The sequence below is a fragment of the Sceloporus occidentalis genome, unplaced genomic scaffold (assembly GCF_023333645.1).
Source record: "Sceloporus occidentalis isolate IW3139 unplaced genomic scaffold, rSceOcc1.0.p SCAF_30, whole genome shotgun sequence".
NCBI classification, from domain to species: Eukaryota; Metazoa; Chordata; class Lepidosauria; order Squamata; family Phrynosomatidae; genus Sceloporus; species Sceloporus occidentalis.
The window spans coordinates 10,103,022-10,121,627 of NW_028317010.1; positions in this window are offsets into that span (position 1 = coordinate 10,103,022).

Below are 18,606 nucleotides of genomic sequence, written 5' to 3' on the forward strand. Positions count from 1 at the left end.
TTGCCATAGTGATGTTAACTGCATACAGTGATGTGAAAAAGTATATGCCCCACTTCTTGATTTCTTTTATGCTTGCTTATATTTTTGCTTATTTGTAATATTAAAATTAGTTTTATTATCCAAAACATTTAAGTTTGTCAAATATGCAAAAATAGATGAAATCAGGGTGGGCACATTTTTCACTGCACTGCATAGAACTTTGTTGTTAATTGCAGATGCATTAGATGTCAATCTAGAGTTCATCCAACCACCTGAAAAAAAAATATGTCTGTCATTGCAGTTAATCCATTCAGGTCCAATGGGTTAAAATGTTTAATTCTAAGAAGACAAAAAAGATTTATTAAAGCCTTGGAGAACAAAACAAATTCGCTGACCCATAGCCTGTCATCTTCTCATCTGCAGAGACGTCATTATGAAGGGCTGATCCCAGTAAGGTTCACCTGCATAGGTTGAACTATGCATTATGCAGGGCCAGCTTAGCCTTTTTGCATGATAATCAGGGTTCTTCATAATGCATAGTGACGTTTGTTGCATTTTGCTCTCTTGCTTACTCCCCCTTTAGTGAATAAACCTCGTTACGGCGAATAGCACAATGCTGGTATCCACTAAATTAAGGGAAATACATGAACACGAGCTCCCTGCAAATCACTTAATCTCCTAATCATGTCTGGCCACTATTGTGAAGCACATTATGCATGCATTGGATGTGTTATTATGAGTGTCCTTTGACATCAGGTATTAAGTGAGGAAATGTATGAGAATTGTGTGAGGATCAATGTATGATTGTATACAACCAAGTGCTTTCACTTTATTGAAATGTCACCATATTTGTTATGCGGAAACCAAATTGCAACCAGAATTGTTGTTAACAAACACCACGCACGGGCAAAGCTGAAATGCCGGTATAATAATTACACTCAGCAGCTCGGTCAATGAGAAGCGGCTCAATAAGTGGCATCTACAGTATCTTCTTATAGCTCCAATTTAGTCTCTTGCACAATTAGCCAAGGTGTGATTTTATGTTTTAAGGCACAAATACTAATTTGCCCAATTTGCCCTGGTTTGAAATGATGTCCATTTGCGTAGCGCATAATGTTTCATTTGGGTGCGATGTGAGACCCGCAGAACATGTGTTGTAGTTCATTTGTTTCAAAAGATTACTAAATGTTCCCGAGCACATATTTAAGAATCAAAGGATTTTTCATTAATAATTTGCTCGCTATTTCAATTGTTTACGGTTATTCACTCTTCATGACTCTTGACACTGTGTTGTTGCATCCGGATAGAGCTTGTATGTACATTTTGGAGCAAAATATATTAGGGGATAACATATAAGTATTAGAAATTGGAGTTTTGTTTGCAACCTCTTTCAATGGAAAGTGTTAAAAATTAGGAATTTGTCTAATATGAATTATGGGTAGTCTGACCAACTAGGACATCATTAGTAACCACAACTGAATCTAAATGAATCAATGAGACCAAACCTGCCTAAAATACTCTGGGAGAAATTTAATCCCCGATATTTTCCAAAAGATTAGGAAAAGGGAAATTTTACCACCTTATAATGAGCCTTATGATGTATCAGCAGTGAAATTGAAGCCAATCTTAAGTATATCAAATAAGAATATCGCATACTTAAGTACTGTATTTGCGCGATTATAAGACGACCCTGATTATAAGACGACCCCCCAAAATCTGAATATTAATTTATGAAAAAAAGAAAAAGCCTGAATATAAGACGATCCTATATGAAAAAAGTTTTACCAGTAAATGTGAATTCATGCAAGCTATGTGAACAATTGTTTGTTAATAAAAGCTACGATTGAGAAAAATATTTTGTTTTTCTTTTCTTTTTTTCAACCTGCCCCCCCAGTTATGCACATCTGCCCCCAGGCTTGCCACTCTGCCCCAGAAATGCCTTATACCCCATATATGCCACTCTGCCCCATGATATGCATTTTAACCCTCTAAATGCCACTGTGCCCCATGAAATGCCTTTTGACCCCCTATGTGCCACTCTGCCTCCAGAAATGCCTTATACCCCTATATGCCACTCTGGCATTTAGGGGGTTAAAAGGCATATTATGGGGCAGAGTGGCATTAATGGGGGTTAAAAGGCATTTCACAGAGCACTCTGCCTCCAGAAATGCCTTATGCCCAGTGTTCCCTCTAAGCTGTGCGCTTGTGCGCGCGCACATAGCTTTTTTAGAGAGCGCACATGTCCAAGAATTGTGCGCACAACAGTTTTTCCCCAAAAAAGAAAAAAATTATAATTTTTTTGAAACTTTATGCAGCGCGGATATTGTGCGCACAAAATTTTTGCTCTGTGAAACTTTTTGCACAAGAGAAATTTTCTGCGCACGCCAACTAAGAAAAATTAGATGGAACATTGCTTATGCCCCCCATTTAACACTCCCTCCCCCTCCCTCCTCCAAACTTACCGGTGCTTCTGAGTCCCCTGGTGCTTAGTCCGGGCAGCGTGTAGAACTCTACGCGATTCGCGTAGACAACTTCCGCTCTACGTGAATCGCGTAGAGCTCTACACGCTGCCCGGACTAACCACCGGGGACTCAGAAGCACCGGTAAGTTGGAGGGGGGGCATACACAGGAGGATCCAGGTCCATGCATCGCTGCGGGGGATCTGGATCTTAGTCTCATAGTCAGACCTATTTGAGGGGTATTTTTCAGAGCATTTGCTCTGGAAAAAACCTCGTCTTATAATCGAGCAAATACGGTATTTTAAACTGTATAGTAGGATCTTCTGTGATTGTTTTACATATTATTTAACCTGTTACAATACATATTTTACATATTATTTAACCTGTTACAATACATATTTTACGCATTATTTAAACTGTTACGATGCATATTTTACACATTATTTAACCTGTTATGATATATTTTACATATTATTTTACCTGTTTTGATACATATTTTACATTTAGACCATAGACCATATTAGCCATATTAGAGACCCTTTTTTGATAATGTAAACATTCATCTTTAATACTTGATTTTTCTGATTACTCTACACCATGAAGTTACTTGTCTCCATTGACACAAACCGCTTGCCTCTAGCAGAACTGATTGGAGCATTAAATATAAAAGTGATGAATTTTTGGCAGGGTACGTAATTAGCAATAGTGTTTTTTTGCCTTGGCCAACTGGGTCTAGGGGGTTTTAATCCAGGGGGCACCAATCACCGTATTGGGAGGTCAGGCTCCCTGTAACGCCACGGCTCAATGGGCTGGTTAAAGGGGAGATCACCAGCCCATTAACACCATGGAGCACTGTGCCATGTTAGCACAGCCTCAACAGTTCCCTTCTGCCCAACACCGCGCATCCTTAAAGACGGAGTGCCGGGATATTATGTGCTATCTAACGCCCAGTTTAGTTACAATTCTTTGTTTAATTGGTTTCCTTTGTACGGTAGATAATTGTGACGTACATTACCGGCACTGCAAAGTATGGGTTAGAATCAGCAAGCAGAAGCCTAATTAAGTTTCTGTAATGGGTCAGTTCTCTCTGAAAGGCCATATTTATCAAAATATATATTTCCCACAATTTAATGATAAGGTGTTTATTGGATGAACTGATTTGTTGCCGTAGCTGTAGAAAATCGAAGTAATACTGGTGTGTTGCTGCTGTGTTTACAACGATTGAGGAAGCATCTAAATGGTAAACTTAACACAATAAACTTTATAAAATGTAAGAGCACTCGGCTAGTGCCTGGTCAAGACAGAACATCACCTATGAAATGTAACCATCCTTAAGGCTGTCCAGAAACTCCAAAAGTCTAAAAGTTCTTATGGGTCCACGTACAGTTCCCAGCAAGAAATCCATGTCAACTTGAGATACCTGCACGCTTACCTCCAGGTCAGTAAGATTCATTTGCCTTTCAGGTTGAAAGCTGTCAGGATCAGTATATCTGTTTAACTTTACGCATTGGATGCTATAATGAAGGGTATGCCGTGGGCTTCTCTGTACTGCTGCAAACACAGAACTTGAGAGTTTAATACTTTGCCAGAAAAAGGTCACACGTGTAGCTGCTGCGGTATTTTATTACAGCCGATACAGACGTTGGACGTTAAAATGAAAACCCGAAACTGCTAAGTTATAACATACAGCTCACTTTCTAATCCCATAAAACTGATTTATACCGGCACGTACGATAAACGGAGGAAACACCCAAAAGAGAATTCTGCTAGTGAAACAGAAAAGGAATAAGACGTACAATTTAATGAGTTGTCTAGAATTCAGACTAATGAAATAAAAAAAAAAATGGCTGCTTAAATCAAACTCTCAGGACACATAGGCAAGTGATAACCCCGGACGGACTAACTTCATTTTAAAATCACCACAACTCAAAACAAACCTCTAGGCAACCAAGTGAGATCAAAGTAACTGGGCAACTGGGTTAAGTTAAGCTAAACTTGCCATAAATATGTGTCCAGATCCACTTGATATGAACTGAAAGTAAAATGCATAATTTATATATTTACAACCAGCAAAAGGTTGGACCAGTTTAAATTTTCCAAACATGGCTGACTTTCTCTAAGAAGAGCGGTTCAATGGGTCATATAATGCAACGCTTAAAATCCTACATAAAATCATCATGTTGATGTTATAACTGTGTTGCATACCTATCTTTTGGAGATATAATTAAATGCAATAATAAATATGAATAATAATAATAATAATAATAATAACCCCTTAAGGACAATGGGCCCCTAAACCCATTGAAAACATTTTGAGCCCGTACATGTACGGGCTTTGTCATTAAGGGGTTAATGATGCAGGATCTCTGAAAAGCCTTAAGGCAAAAAAGCCAAAACATTAAATTAGGCCTTTGGGGATTAATGCCAAGAAATGATAGTATTGTGATATCAAAATGAATCACTGTCATAGTACCCAGTATACATGTGGTAATTATAGTATCTATAGTAACCCTATTACTTTATAGTCAGTGATAATGCTACCTGCTGACACTGAGGGGATTGAGACCAAATGTATCACTATTAAACATTGCAGGGAATGAGAATGGTATGGCTTTATATGTGCTCTATTATGGCACATCATTAATCCATGGGCTATATTTCGAGAAGAGTACTATTTACACACCAGAATGTGCTGTGGAATACAAACCAAGGTTAAGGGGTATATACGGTGGCTGGTTTCTGTTTATTTGGTCTTCTAATAATATTATCTAACGTGTGTTATACCCAGAAGAATCACATTCTGTCTATATGCACATAGTCCAGACATTAACAATACAGAGCCAATACTAAATACTGTGAGACAGGTATTATTGAGACTCTATGACAGCTTCTTGGCCCTTTTTTAAGCATGGTCAAGCCAAAAATGTTATCTCGGGATAAGATAACAGTCTACTTATAAACAATACAATAATGATTCAACCAAACGTAGACCTTTGCTGATGAAGTATCAAGTACACTATATGGACAAACGTATTGAGAAACCTAAAAATTACTGAAAGCAGGGTTTGGCCCAGTGAAGGGAAATCTTACTGCTTCAGCATATAAAGACGTTTTGGACAATGCTATGCTTCCAAATGTGTGGGAACAGTTTGGGGAAGGCCCTTTCCTGTTTCAGCATGGCTGTGCCCCAGCGCACAAAGTAAGGTCCATAAAGACATGGTTGGATGAGTTTGGAACGTGTCCGGCCGCACAGAGCCCTGACCCCATCGAACACCTTTGGGATGAACTGCAACAGAGATTGCGAGCCGGGCCTTCTCATCCAACATCAGTGTCTGACCTCTACTCTACTGGATGAATGGGCAAAAATTCCCACAGAAACTTCCCAAAACCATGTGGAAAACCTTCCCAAAATAGTGGAAGCTGTTATAGCTGTAAAGTGGAGACCAACTTTATAACAATGTCTATGTATTTAGAATACAATGTCAAAAGTCCCTGCTGGTGTAATGGGCAGGTGTCCCAATACTTTTGTCCATATAGTGTATGTATATATAAACCATATATATTTTTGTTGCAACTTTGTTTGTGTAAACAGCAATGTAAGCAATCTGTTTTTGTGTAAGTAAAGTATACGTTTAGAAACTATAATTTCCTTTTAATTCTTCTCTAATGAAAAAAGTGCACCTGGTTCTGTAGATTGAGCATGTAAAATAAGGCAAATATTATCATGTTCCTCAATAAAATCTCTACAATCAGTGTATAGTAAATGATGGAAAGGCTCTCAGAGACCAGAAAAGTCTTGTTTCTATATTTTTATGTAGGTATGTTTCATTTATATAGGTCTATGGAATTTACAGATATGTCATTAAATTGTATCACTAATAAGCTCCAAACAGGTTCTCATAAGTTTGTTGCTAAAACAAAGGTTTGTCCTCTTTAGCACCTTTTCATCGTTATATATTTGTTCCTAAATTGCAGATCACTTGGAGTCAAGACTTCATCCTGGCACAGAGTCTTCTGTCACTATCTCTACGCTAATCCCCATCAACAAATGATCTATCAAACCCTGCGTTGTAAAACATATGTTCTACGACCAGGCCTGGAAATTTCCACTTCTCCGCTCCCCTGTGGCAAGTAAGACAATCCTGCAGATGAGAAGAAAAAAAATCATTTCCTTTCTACTCAACACTAGGTGGACTAATAAATGTTCCCTTTTGATCAGCAACCTCTTCTGCTGGCTGGTGTAGCGTGGTATTATTTTTCCATGTCTACCTCTGTAGGTTATAGAGGTCCCTGAGCAGGTCCACACTGGCCATCTGGCAAACCGGGCAAAGACCCGCGGGCCGGTGTCTGATGACTCTGTACACTTACCTCCCTAACGATTGCTGTAGTAAACAGCTATTTAATATGTCAAATTACAGACAGTTTCCACCTAACGAGGCTATGCTGTTCAGAACATTTCCGGATAATGGTTGGGTGGCGGATACATGAGTGGAAACTTAGATGTAGAACAAGGTTTTTTTCTGAAGAGTTCCCCCAATATATATAAATCTATATACTGACATGTAAGTGACATTATATAGGTTTATTTGCCGCACAGTACACTGTAAGATTTGGAAAAAGTGACAGATTTGCTTGAAGGTATTTGAAACGATATTGCTGGTTTTGAACATTTCCTGAGCAGTAAGTATAGATAACGTCTCTTCTCCACCCGACAAAAGAACTGCGATACGGAGATTAAAAGAAGAGTCCTGGCAGTTATAGTTGCTATAGCGTGGTTTTAAATGACATTTCCATATATTAAAATGTGAAAGACCATGGTTCCTGATATTGATATAGACATATATTGGCGTTAACATGCAAGCAGAGTTGAGCCCCCTTCCCCAAGGATGTATCCTTTTTTGGGGGCTAAATGGCTCGGTCTTGGAAGATGCTAAATGGGAAATCTTGTGTTTTTCTTAGATTTGCACCAACATACATTTTGTTATAAGCGGTAACTACATGCCTTGAAACGTACGCATTCAAATCAGCGCAGCTGATCAAAGGCTTAAAGAAGATGCGGACTTTCATCGCGACAAGACGCCGGCGCAGTGAGAACATCTTCACTAAACATTCGACTGGGCGGATTTGCCTCAGTAATCAGTATCAAGATCGTATTGCAGTGAAGTCAGCATCTGGTTTAAGGTATATAGACTAATGAAGCCAGGTGCTTCCTGTGAGTGGGGGAGGGGAGATCAGATCCACAGAGACGGAGAGTTCAAGTAAAGCAACCAGCCTAACTGCAGACATATATCATCTGTTCCTTACTGACTCAGCTAGACCGGGTCTTCGCCCATAAAATGTATGTGTAATCCCGTTAGACCAAATGTTTGTAATTCGCATATTTGTAACTGTTGCACATGTAGATTGGGTACTTCTGTACTAGTCTGCTCATGTTAGTGTCAACTTTGTATATTGGCACTTTTAATATGTTTTGGCGAATGTTTATTCTCCCCTTTGTAACAGTGCCACAGAACCTGTTGGTGCTCTATATATGAAATGTAACATAATTAACATAAAAAATGATTCCGTTTCCTGCCCTTTTGGTTCGGAAATAAAATTGTGGAGGCTTTTTACATTTGGAAAATAAATTTGTTGTCACTCACCCTGATTCACTCTCACTCTTTCTTTCACTCACTCACACTCTCAATGTCTCCCCACCTTCTCTGCCGCGGTCTAACGTCACAGAGAGGGATCACCGAGTGCGGAGGCGCATGGTGCATAAATGTCACCAACGCTATGTGTGTTAAAGGGAGTATGTGTTAGGATGAGTGTGTATGTGTAAATGTGAGAGGGACTGTTTGTTTGTTAGAGTATATGTTAGTATGATAATGAGTATGTTATTGTTTATTATTACTATTTATTGTTGTATATAGCGCCATCAAATTCCGTAGCGCTGTACAATGGGTGGACAGGACAAAACAAGTAGTATGTAACTTAACAATTTGACTTACAACAGGTGAGGAGGGCCCTGCTTAAACGTATGTGTGTTTTAGTGTAAATATGTATGTGTGCCAAGGGGACAAGGGGCTGATGGGTCTACTTGGCTTTGCCTCACCCTGAGCTAGAGCATGCCAGCCCTCCCCTGCTTGTGTTTTTGTTTACATGTCTTCGATATGTCTGTATCACTATTAGTGTATTTCTTTCACAACCACTAATGAGCACATAGAGGTTGCCCTATTCTCAGAAAGCACACTGATAGGAGTCATGCACGCATTTGAAGACACAAGCTGTACATTTTTTGATGCTAGTTCTCTTTTTATTAGTCTGTGAAACTAAGGGTAGCGAACAAACAGCTCTCCAGCTGCTGAACTCCCACTCCCAGGTTGCTCAGTCACCACCCCCCAAAACATGTGTCTGGAACATAGGAATTTTACAGTAGATGGATTATTCTTTTAATTCCACCCCAGTGCTAGACAAATCCACCTGAAAGATATCTGCACTTTCTTTGCCCCTCATTAAATATTTGAACAAAGAAAATCCTATTTACAAATCTACACCATGATACACAATTCTAAGCAATCTAAGTTAATCAATAAAAACAGTTTTTCTAATGTTTACACAAAATGTTTTTCCAATGATTAATGTTGACACTGTTCCATCGATTCATTGTTTTACTGGTCTTTATATATATTTGGTGAACGTTTCCCTGGGTCAGAGTCAGAATCTGATTCTTGTTTCATTACTTTGATGACTAGGAGACATTTCTCACAAGCAGTCCTTTTAACTTTCCAAGAAAAAAATTGCTCAATAGTACAAGCGAAATACAAAATAAGTTGAGTGAACTAAGTTCATCGGTTCCAAGAATCAGTCCCAGAATACACCAACCATGATTCATTTTACAAAGATAACCTTTTTTTACATAATAGTGAAAATGATAATTGTTCTTTTGTAAAAGCTATGTAGATTCTGAATTCCATCGTGCCTGTATAACGGTCACCCGCATTGTGTATATTTGTCCATCTTTACTTTTTATTTATCACCAAAACACTCCTACCAGAATATAAGGAGATATTACACACACATTATATATATATATATATATATATGTGTTTCACTACCATTTATGCCCTGTGTGCCCATTGTACACTTCCAAGGAATGATGGTGCTATATTAATAAATAATAATAATAATGATAATAATAATAATAATAATAATGCAGAGCTGTCTGTACCATATAGGCTAACTAGGCACTGATTGAGGTGGCGAGCTGGTAGGTGGCACTACTGAGAGGTTCTTGCCTATGTTAACAGGCAGCACACAGGAGTGGGGTGTCAGAGAGTCACCTCGGGTGCTAGAAACAATACGTTGCCAATAAACATATAGAATTTGATTACTGATTTATCAACATTTTTGTTCTTTAAGATGACTCCACTAATACTTAACTACAAAATTATATATATATATATATATATATATATATATATATATATATATATATATATATATATATATATATATATATATATATATATATATATATATATATTGTGACACAATACCCCTTCACTTGGTACTCTGTCTGGGAATCTTTACTTACACACAGTCTTCCAGGATGCAGAGACGGCTCAGACACGAGGAGGGTAAAATAAAAGGCTGGGCCTGTTTTTATTTTGTCATCACAGGCATTACAAAAAATAAATAAATCAAAACAAAAAGCCTTGCTCTCGTGAGCACTAACTAATACACAGTTCTCCAGTCTAGCTACAGTTGGACGGCTTATCCGTTCCCAACAAACAACGGACATAGTGGGTATAACAGAGACATGGTTGGATGATAGCTATGACTGGGCGGTTAACATACAGGGGTATAGTCTATTCAGGAAGGATCGGAAAAAACGAAAAGGGGGAGGAGTTTGCCTTTATGTAAAGTCCAGCCTAAAGGCCACACTGCGGGAGAATATATGTGAGGGAAATGATAATGTGGAGTCATTATGGGTAGAAATATATGGAAAGAAAAATAATAAAATACTGATCGGGGTTTGCTATAAGCCACCAAATATAATGGAAGCAGCAGAAGATCAATTATTAAAGCAAATAAACAAGGCAGCTAATCACAATGAGGTGGTTATTATGGGGGACTTTAACTATCCCGACATAAACTGGGAAACCGAGACCTGTGAATCTCATAAAGGAAACCGGTTTCTGACTATAAGTAAGGATAATTATCTGTCCCAAATGGTACAGGACCCGACCAGAGGGGGCGCCCTACTGGACTTAATATTAACCAACAGACCTGACAGAGTAACTAATGTGCAGGTCAGGGGACATCTAGGAAATAGTGATCACAATATGATGCATTATAACTTGTCCTTCAATAAGGGAACTCTTAGAGGAGCCACAAGAACTATGCACTTTAGGAGGGCAAAGTTTGATCAACTAAGAGAAGCCCTTAACACTGTAAATTGGGAAAATGTCCTCAAAAACAAGAGTACAGACGCTCAATGGGAGATTTTTAAGAATATCTTAAATTCTCACTGTGAAAGGTACATACCGTATGGGAATAAAAGAGTCAGGAACAAGAGAAAACCAATGTGGATAAATAAAAATGTAAAGGGGGCAATAAATGGCAAAAAAAAGGCATTTAAGCTACTAAAACAGGAAGGCAGTGAGGAAGCACTAAAAAGCTATCGGGAAAAAAATAAAATATGTAAAAATCAGATAAAAGCAGCAAAATTGGAGACAGAAAGACTCATTGCCAAAGAGAGTAAAACAAACCCCAAAATGTTCTTTAACTATATAAATAGTAAAAAGGTTAACAATGAAAGCGTTGGCCCCTTAAAAAGTAATGAGGGAGAAGTTATAGACGGGGATCAGGAAAAAGCTAATCTATTAAATATATTCTTCTCTGCTGTATTCACAGAGGAAAATGAAATGCCAGGTAATATACAGCAGGATGAGATAACTGCCCCAGTACATGTCGCCTGTCTAACGCAGGAAGAAGTGCAGTGCCGCCTAAAAAAAATCAAAATAGACAAATCACCAGGTCCAGATGGCATTCACCCCCGCGTTCTAAGGGAGTTAAGTAATGTAATAGACAGACCCCTATTTCTAATATTCAAGGACTCTATAGTGACAGCGTCTGTTCCCCAGGACTGGCGCATAGCAAATGTTGTGCCAATATTCAAAAAGGGGACAAAAAGTGACCCGGGGAATTATAGGCCTGTTAGTTTAACTTCTGTTGTGTGTAAACTGTTTGAGGGTTTCCTAAGAGATGCTATTTTGGAGTATCTCAATGAAAATAAGTGTATGACTCCATATCAGCATGGGTTTACAAGGGATCGGTCCTGTCAAACTAACCTGATCAGCTTTTATGAGGAGGTGAGCTCAAGACTGGATCGGGGTGAATCGCTGGATGTCGTATATCTTGATTTTTCCAAAGCATTTGATACGGTGCCACATAAAAGGCTCGTACATAAAATGAGAATGCTTGGGCTGGGGGAGAATGTGTGTATGTGGGTAAGTAACTGGCTCAGTGATAGGAAACAGAGGGTGGTTATTAATGGTACATACTCTGAGTGGGTGACTGTTGCTAGTGGGGTACCACAGGGGTCAGTTTTGGGTCCTATTCTTTTTAATATATTTATTAATGACCTTGTAGAGGGATTGTATAGTAAAGTATCAATCTTTGCAGACGATACTAAGCTCTGTAACGTGGTTAACACAATAGAGGACAGCGCACGATTACAAATGGATCTGCATAGGTTGGAGGCTTGGGCTGGGATGTGGCAGATGAGGTTCAACACAGATAAATGTAAGGTTATGCACATGGGGAAGAAAAATCCAGGCTGGGAATATGTATTAAATGGGAAAACACTGGGGACGACTGACATGGAAAAGGACTTAGGAGTTTTAGTTAACAGTAAATTTACCTGTAGCGACCAGTGTCAGGCAGCTGCTGCTAAGGCAAATAAAATCATGGGGTGCATCAAAAGGGGCATAGATGCCCACGACAAGGAAATAATTCTACCCCTGTACAAGTCACTAGTCAGACCACACATGGAATACTGTGTACAGTACTGGGCACCAGTGTACAAGAAAGATATAGTGGAGCTGGAGAGGGTTCAAAGACGGGCAACCAGAGTAATAAGGGGAATGGGAGGACTACAGTACCCAGAAAGATTATCAGAATTGGGGTTATTTAGTTTGGAAAAAAGACGGCTTAGGGGGGACTTAATAACTATGTATAAATATATAAGGGGACAGTACAGAGATCACTCCCAGGACCTATTTATACCCAGGACTGTATCTATAACAAGGGGACATCCTCTACGGCTGGAGGAAAGAAGGTTTCTACACCAGCACAGACGGGGGTTCTTTACAGTAAGAGCGGTGAGATTATGGAACTCTCTGCCAGAGGAAGTGGTGATGGTAAACTCAATAAAAGAGTTCAAAAGGCGCCTGGACGTGTTTCTTGAAAGCAATAATATTACAAGTTATCGATATTAGATTAATAGGGACAGAACGTTGATCCAGGGATTTATTCTGATTGCCATATTTGGAGTCGGGAAGGAATTTTCCCCCTGGTATGGGGCAATTGGCATCTGCTTCATAAGGGTTTTTTGCCTTCCTCTGGATCAACACAGTAGGGACACAATATGTATATAGGTTGAACTTGATGGACTTTGGTCTTTTTTCAACCTTATGAACTATGTTACTATGTTACTATGTTAAAATAACAAATTGTATATAATATTGGCAGCACTCAGTAGCTTAGCAGCTCTCTCCCTCTATTATCATCCCCTGCTTTCTGTCACAATATATATATATATAGGACAATTCTAAATAAAGAGGACACAGCACAGATTTTCACCATGATGGAAATATTCAATTGAAAACCACTAGAAGTATTGTCTATATATATATATATATATATATATATATATATATATATATATATATATATATATATAATTGAAAAGCACTGGAAGAATTTAATGTTCACAGGCCTCATTAGAACTGTAAATATTCTACATGAATGAAAACCTATGATTTATTGACTTTAGTTCTCTAAGATGACTTCACCAGTAATTCTATAATATGTCCAAGGGAAGAGAGTGACATTCATCTATATATCATGGTCTTATCTTCTATCTCGCTTCCTGGCTTTCTCTCTCTGCAGTTTCTTGTGAAGCTGTCTATCGCCTCTTTTTTCAGCATCGTATATCATGAATGATTTTATTTTGAGCGAGGGCTTTGAAAGGTAATCTACATGATGATGATAATGTTTTCTAGAAAAGCATTCAGCGTACTGTATGGGGCTTTCGCAAATACAATAGTTAATAAAAATCACTGAGCACTTATTGAAAAGCTTTATTTTCTGTCATTTTACTGCAGATTGTGTTCGTTTCATAATACAAATTAAAGAAAATCTGTCACTTCAAATACTACAATGTACTGTTGAGTACATTAAATAAACATATATATAATGGCGTTTACTGATTAAAATAAGATTTATATTTGTAATCGACCTTTTAATTTCCTGTTCACATGATTTGTGTTATTGCTCCTTCCTATGAGAAGAATGGCATATATATATATATATATATATATATATATATATAAATATATATATATATAGCCTGATGGGTGACCTGATTTTATAGCTCCACTTGTCTCAAATATCCTATGTTTATGTATGAGATTCTGGGAGTTATTTTTTAATATTTGCCTTACAATAATTGCTGACAAATCTGTCGCCATAAGATGTGGATAATTGCCTACACGGTTACGAATGGGGACGCTCCTACAGGTAAGGTGGAGGAATATAGTCTGTTCACAACCAAGTACTAGTACGGTGACAATGCTACACTATGACCAAACGTTCCAAATTATTGAGTTTAGGTGTCTCAGTCAAACCCATTGCCATACCTGGGAACGCTCTGGGTTTGACCCAGAGATCTCCGGGTTAAGCACCACTTCTCTGGGTCAACACCCAAACCCTCTTGGTCATGGGAGCGGGGTCTTCACACAGCCCGCTCCCCGCCCATTTGCCCTTTAAATGGGGATGTTTCCCAGGTATGCCCATTGCTAACAGGTATCATCAAACACATAGGCAGCCATCTCCATAGACACACATTGGCAGTAGAATGGGCTTTACAGAATAGCTCACTGATGTGGCACTGTCATTGACCGCCACCTTTGGCACACGTCAGTTTGTAGAATGTGTTCCATGCCAGATCTGCCCCGGTCCACTGTGCTATTATTGTGAATAACACTACTTACCAGAATGCATAGTGTCTATTGTACAGTTTGGTGAAAGAGACCAGGATAATGGTCTGGGGCTGTTTTTTAGGGTTTGGGCCCTTTATTTCCAGTGAAGGATAATGTTTATACTGCACACAAAGACATTTTATTGTATGCTTCCGACTTTGTGGCACCACTTTGAGGAAGGCCTTTTCCTGTTCCAGCATGACTGTGTCCCAGCGCACAAAACAAGCTCCATAAAGACATGGTTGGATGAGTTCTGTGTGGAAGAACTTGACTGACTCACAAAGAGCCCTGACCTCAACAACATCAAACACCAGGTCTTCTTGTGCAACATTTTGTGGCTGAACGGGTACAGATTCCCACAGACACACTCCAAAATCTTGTGGAAAGCCTTGCCAGAAGAGAGGAGGATGTTATAGCCCCAATGATTATGGAAAGGGATGTCCAAAAAGTTTGATGGTAAGGTGTCCACATACTTTAGATCATACAGTGTATCATTTCATGATTACAGGTGAGCCCAGGCACAGTATTGAGAGGTATACATTTAGGTACGCCATCATTATACATCATAAAATGTTTTTAAGCATCTGATCATATTACAGTGTAAAGCAATAGATCTAGATTTTAAATCTTTTTTACTGATGATAGTCCGGCATTTTTCCTTATAACTGCAGGTAGTTTGAAATTCAGGGTTAATTTTGTTGGGTTTTTACTAAAGTACATGGGCATAAGGATTTCCTTTGTTACACACAGGGGAACGTGATGCTCACAACCCAGCAAAATGACCCGAACAACAGTCTTATAAAAAACAGATTATTTAGCCTCCACATTATAAAAATAAAATGTGGGTTGATTTTTTGGCTATTTATAATTCTAATACATTTTTTTTTTAAATCTGACTTTTGCACATCTCTCGCTCCTGACCTCCTTGATGCCCTGATAAGAAAGAAATAAACCATCACACAAGAGCTTATAATCAATCAATAATGTTAAAAACATAATTTTGTCTTATTAAGTTTATTATATGATTTTTGCTCTGTCTCGGGTATCAGGAGGACAGAGTGAGAGATTTGTGCCACCATTTAGACCATGCTGAATAGATCCTTTGAGTTGCAGTGGACAATGTTTTTCTCAAGCTGGTAAGTGAAGAGTGGAAGAGAAAGAACAAAATCCTCCTTAATGGAGAGAGCAGCCCATTCAGCATTCATACATTTGAAGAACAAATCTTATCCCGAGGGCTCAAGAGATGTTCAGCAGATGAACTTAAGCCATGAAACAGAATCCTTTTGTGGTCTACTGACATTCCAGCCGTACAGTGTGGAGGCATGAAGGAAATATACATCATGTTAGAGAAATGGTGTACTCAATATATGTGTACTTTAAATCGTTATGTGTATATTCAATTACATTGGTGTTTAGTTGCTAAAGTGCAGGAAAGTTGCATTTTTAACTCTCAAGCCGTCATTATACATTATGAAGAGCAGACCTCCATACATTTATCCCGGAGCAGAGAAGGCCCTATGAAACTAATAAATAAAACAAGAAATTACACTAGCATAACTATACATTATACTAACCCGGCTGGGTGCATAGTGGGTTAAAAAAAAACAAAAAAAACAGCTCTCATGCAAACTCCTGGTTTGGTGAATAAATCTCATTTTACTACATTTTATGAATCTGAACCTAGCCTTCAACAAACAACTTGTTTAATCTCTCTTTACAACATCCCATATCCAATCATACAAAGCGAGCAGCCCTACCCTTAAACGTTGTACAGAATAGTAATCTCATGTGGTATCAAACAGGGCCATACACCAGGTAATTCACTGCCCACATCCTTGCCGTGTACAAATCCTTATGCAATTAGTGGTAATGTGCTCAGGACGGCCTACAGTGGTACTCCTATTAGTCACGGAATGTTCCAGGAAGAATTCCCCGGAGGAATTGTCGCACCCGACCCATTGGCCGTCATCCCATGGATTTGGATTCCAGGAATGCTGGAAAGTTATTTGACCTGGAGACCAAATAAGCTCTGAAATGCCCGTGCACATACGCTTCGATAGAAAATTCCCTCACAGTCTAAAATTAGGCAATATTTCAGCTATGATATGATCATTGTTTTATCTCATTCCCTCACACATTGCTTTACTTTTTCGTTATTTGGAAACAAAGTATTTACGTGGAACTAGCAAGTCGATTAAGATAATATTAAATGTAGTATTTTCACATTAATGAGATATATAAGAATATATATATTTGTAATACATTACTTGGTAGTTTATCACTTTTAAGATATGAAGTATTAACATTTTTCCCATTCTGTTCTGAATAAATGTAAAATTGAATTTTAGTTGGTTTTCATCCAAGCACAATCACAAGAGACATCCCATGAAGAAAATTATAGAGAACAGTTTTTGGAAGGTCATATATTTTGAACACAAGAATATTGTAAGCTTGCAATACCTGGAAACTCACTTCAAGATATCTGCAGGCTGGTGTTTGGGGATGTTGGTTTTAATAAAAAAAAACTTAGGCTCATAAGAGCACCACAATTCCATATGGCAACACAAAACAAGTAAATATTTCCCTCTAGACAGTGTTTCTGGACTCATATGATCTGCGTCCAGGGCCTACTCAAGCCGCAGAGGACACCATTAAGCCTGGTTTAGACAGATACCATGGATTTTAATAAATGGTGGTTTGCATAGACAAAGTTCTCTTAGTAGGAACCTAATCACAGATTTGGAAATCAGAGCCTGATGGGCACACCCGTGTTCATCAGAAGACACCATACAACGTTTCTTGAGGTTGAGGACCAACACTAAGAAAAGATGCCGTGAAAATTCTATTTCCTGTAGTTTTAAGGACGGTATATGAGCCTGTAAAACACGCTGCTTAGCATTACCAGATATAAAACATCAGCTGAGGCCCATTTAGGCAGCCATGTTAACCTACAAATTAAGGTAAGTGAAGCTTGAAGTGTATATTATATTACACTGAAGTGTGTGTAACTGAGGAGAGGTCAGAATGGATACCACAATAATTGGCACCATTCATCACTTTGGCCACATCAGAACTACAAATATGTAGCACCCTGACCACATGGAATTATCACTTGGACAGATCATCTGCGAACATAACTACATTCTCTCTGCATATTTATGCGTGATTGCTACGTTCGAGAATATGTAATAATATGCACGGGTGTGATTTTTTTATAAGTTGATACATTGAAGATTCCACTGGGACTGATGGTGTTAAACACATGCAGAGAGCGGCGAGAGGTTTCCAAGAAAACGACAATATTATTAGAAGGAGTAACCCTGGCTGTAACGTACTTTCCCCTAAAAATATCTGGCAGGAAATTCAACTCCACGCTGCATGTGCTTGGGCACCCTTCAAGGCATATTACTAGGATCATAAAAGTGATCGATGTAACCAATGAGGTTCTTTAATGAGACCGCCTGTACAATACTTGCATTTTTCTATCTTTTTTATGAATGTCTGAAAAAATTACTTCTAGGACCATTAAGACAAGATATTGCCACATTGTAAACTTGCAATGGCAAAACATAGACACATGATCACACAAAATAACACATGACTGATTTCGCAAATCTATAATGCGTCTCAAAGGGAAACTTGGAAAAGCAAGAAAGAAATACAGCTAAAATAGATTAAAAATAAAAACATAAAAAGTCGTGTTCTGTAACTTGCCTTTATGATTCAGAAAGGACTGGCAAATGGAGGCAAATTATATACGCTTGAGTGAAATTGTCATCGGCATTAAAAATAAAAATTACAATTCTATCCAAGGAATTCACTGGGTAAAGTAGGTTCGCGTGTATGGTTTTTATAGGGTTCAACTAGCTGTATCACAGATTGGGGGTTAACGTCTTTAGCATTTAAACGGTTCTGCTTCC